The sequence below is a fragment of the Primulina eburnea genome, chromosome 13 (genome assembly GCF_022965805.1).
Source record: "Primulina eburnea isolate SZY01 chromosome 13, ASM2296580v1, whole genome shotgun sequence".
NCBI lineage: Eukaryota > Viridiplantae > Streptophyta > Magnoliopsida > Lamiales > Gesneriaceae > Primulina > Primulina eburnea.
The window spans coordinates 17,102,309-17,106,201 of NC_133113.1; the positions used below are offsets into that span (position 1 = coordinate 17,102,309).

Genomic DNA, 3,893 nt, shown 5'->3' on the forward strand with positions numbered 1-3,893 from the left:
GGCAAGTGAAAGTAGTTTTCTCTTGGTCCTCGGGTGCAATTGTGATTTGATTGTATCCCGAATATCCATCTAAAAAACAATAAAATTCATGACCTGCTAGTCGTTCAATCATTTGATCGATAAATGGCAAAGGGAAGTGATCTTTACGGGTTGCATCATTCAACTTCCTATAATCTATGCACACACGCCAACCCGTAATAGTTCGAGTGAGAATCAACTCATTTTTTTCATTAGTAATAACAGTAATCCCACCCTTTTTAGGCACACATTGTACAGGACTTACCCACGCACTATCAGAGATAGGATAGATAATACCTGCATCCAGAAGTTTGATTGTTTCAGCTTTTACTACCTCTTGCATCTTTGGATTGAGTCTCCTTTGTGGTTGTGCTAGAGGTGAGTATTTATCTTCCATGAGAATTTTGTGCATGCAGATCGAAGGACTTATCCCTTTTTTGTCTGAAACCTTCCAAGCGAATGCTCCTTTATGCTCCTTAAGGACTCCCAAGAGCTTACTCTCCATATCATCTGTCAAAGAAGAGGAAATAATAACAGGCAATTTATTATCTTCTCCTAAATATACGTACTTGAGATGTGGAGGTAGTGGTTTGAGCTCCAAAGTAGGTGGCTCCTCTAGGCTTGACTTTTGAGGCATTAAATCTTTTCTGTCTCCCAATTCCTCTAGTCTAAGCCTCACTTGCTTTCTCCAAGGTGGAATGGCATTCAAGTGAGCTACCATCTCCATCTCTTCCTCGTCTAGCTCGTCCTCCTGCTTTTCAGTAGTGAGAGTGACCTCTAATGGTTCCTTCAATCCGTCCTGCACAAAATCACAAATGAGAGAATCTAAGACATCAATACGAAAACAACTATCATTGTGCATTGTGTGTTTGAGAGTATTAAAGACATCAAAAACAATTTCTTCTTCTCCAACTCTCAGTCTCAATTTCCCTTCTTCAACATCAATCAGTGCTTTCCCTGTAGCCAGAAACGGTCTCCCTAGAATCAAAGGCATCTCTACATCTTCCTCCATGTCAAGTATCACAAAATCTGCAGGAAAAATAAACTTATCCACTTTCACCAAAACATCTTCGATAATCCCACGTGGATATTTGACAGATCTGTCAGCCAGCTGCAACGACATCCTAGTTGGCTTGGGTTCACCTAATCCCAGTCTCCTAAACACAGACAAAGGCATCAGATTAATACTTGCACCAAGATCACATAGAGCTTTATGAAAATTAATGTCACCAATAATGCAAGGTATAGAGAAACTCCCTGGATCTTTTTGCTTAGGAGGCATCTTGTTTTGAACTAAAGCGGAGCAATTTTCAGTCAAATTCACAGTCATGTGATCTTCTAGCCTCCGCTTATTTGCTAAGATATCTTTCAAGAATTTTGCATAACTTGGCATATTCAATAAAGCATCAGCAAAAGGAATGTTAATATGCAATTTTTTAAACATCTCAAGAAATTTACCAAATTTTGCATCTAATTTAGCTTTCTTCATTGCTGCAGGAAAAGGTGGGGGGATAACAATTTTATTTTGTGCAATAGGTGTAGGTGTAGAGCTAGAAGACTTACCTCCTTGAGTTTCCACCTCATCCTCACTGTGCTTGGTCTTTTCCTCATTAGACTCGAGTGCTTTCCCACTACGCAATTCCACAGCCTTCACATGTTCTCTTGGGTTAACTTCCGTGTTGCTTGGCAAAGCTCCTTGCTCCTTATTAGCAATCAACTTAGCCAATTGTCCAATTTGATTCTCTAATCCCTTTATGGATGCATCTTGGTTCTGAAATCTCGTCTCGGTGGCAGAAATAAATTTAGTCATCATTTGCTCTAAATTGGATTTCTCCTCCCGAGGCGGTTCTGGCTTGAATCCTTGGTGCATCCCATATGGTGGACCTCTTTGTTGGCGATTTTGGTTGTTTTGACCTCCCCATGAAAAGTTTGGGTGATTCCTCCATCCCGGATTATATGTATTCGAATAAGGGTCATTTCTAGGACGGTTCTGGAATCCCACTTGTTTTACCGGTGCTCCCTCGGTCACATAGAATGGATTGCCATCTTGGCAATCCTGCACGTCATGCTCACCCCCACACTTATCACAGAAAATTTCTTGCAGACGCATAGCCGACCCACTCATGCTCATCCCATCAATCTTTTTATTCAACGCCTCTAACTGTGCTGAAACCGCAGACAAATCATTAACTTGATGAACTCCAGCACCTCGTCTCTGCCTATCAGACTGAGGATGATAGCCACTAGCAGCCATCTCCTCCAATAACTCATATCCTTCCTCAGCCGTCTTTCTCAGTAAATTACCACATGCCGCAGCATCTATCATGGTACGGTTAGGAGTAATCAGACCGTAGTAGAAAGTTTGAACAACTGACCCAAGCGGCAGCTCATGGTGTGGACATCTCCTCAACAAGTCCTTGTAGCGCTCCCATGCCTCGTAAAGTGACTCGTTCTCATATTGAGCAAAAGTAGTAATGTCGGCTCTAAGCTTCATAGTCTTCGACGGAGGAAAGTACTTGATCAGGAATGCCTTTGCCATATCCTCCCATGTAGTGATAGACCCTACAGGCAAACAGTTTAACCACGACTTAGCTTTATCTCTCAGTGAAAATGGAAATAAACGCAAACGAACAGCATCATCAGACACGCCATTAAACTTAAAAGTATCACAAATTTCAAGAAAGTCAGCTATATGAGAATTAGGGTCGTCAAGTGCACTTTCCCCAAATTGAACAGTGTTCTGAATCATCTGGATGATAGCTGGCTTGATCTCAAACTGATTAGCTCGGATGACTGGTCTTACGATGCTTGGACGTGCTCCATCAAGAGACGGCTGTGCATAATCCAACATTGGTATGCGACGTGGTATCTCAACTTGTCTATTGTCACGCTGTTCCTCTCCACGTTCTTGCTCGTGTCTTTCCATCTGTTCTTTGAGTCTTTGTTGTTGTCTTCGACGTCTAGTTGTGCGTTCAATCTCGGGGTCAAAAGGCTCAAGCTTTATCTCGAGTGATCTTCGCATGCAACACAAGACAAATCTGCAACACAATGCGAGTATCAAATATCAATAATACTAAAGAATTTAAATGAAAATAAAAAAATCGTGACTCAACAGTCCCCGGCAACGGCGCCAAAAACTTGATCGAGCAAAACTTGCACAGTTAATAGTCACAAAATTTATTTTATAAATGAAAGCTTGATTTAAATATCGCAAGTGCACGATAGTCAAGTTATAATAAACGTAAGTGAATACGAGTATCGATCCACGAGGACTGCGTCACACTCTTTTTATTTTCAGGTAAAATCTCTTTAGCAACAATAAATTGAGTTGATGATTAAACTAATGTAAATTAAACAATTCAAATAATTAAAATGCAAAGAAAATGTGTTCAAAAGAGCAATGATTAATTTGGATTAAAATGAAATGAGAAACGAATCTGTTGGGAATTTTCAGTTCACCTACCACTCGTGTTTAACTAATTACACTCGACTCTTACTCGTGCATTCGACGGAATTCCCTAAACTAATTAATATACTCTGTCGAGCTATATTAATACTAATCATAAACATGCAGTAATCAAGTATCCTCAATTATTTAACAGTTCAAGATTGCATTACGTTCTATGGAGTCCACTAGCTTTCATCCGAGTGAATTATCGCTATCGACACGTATCCAATTCCGTATATCTACTAAAATTGTAAATCCGTGGTCTATACTATTCGATCCTATTGTTAATTATTCTATCGAAATCATTAACAACATGAAATAATCAAAGGAAGTTAGCTAGGCTTCGATTGAAACAAAAAAAGAACAATAGCATAAACAAATCACTAATAAAACCGTCGATAAATAATGTTAAACAACGAGTACGGGG

The 3,893-nt window shown here is 39.8% G+C and overlaps 1 non-coding gene across 1 annotated transcript; it reads left to right on the forward strand.

Annotated features, from left to right (window-relative positions):
* The first annotated feature begins 2,402 nt into the window (after window positions 1–2,402).
* On the forward strand, window positions 2,403–2,509 carry LOC140811002 (small nucleolar RNA R71). The gene has a single exon (XR_012113396.1). It is a non-coding gene; the product is annotated as a small nucleolar RNA R71 (small nucleolar RNA).
* Window positions 2,510–3,893: the final 1,384 nt, after the last annotated feature.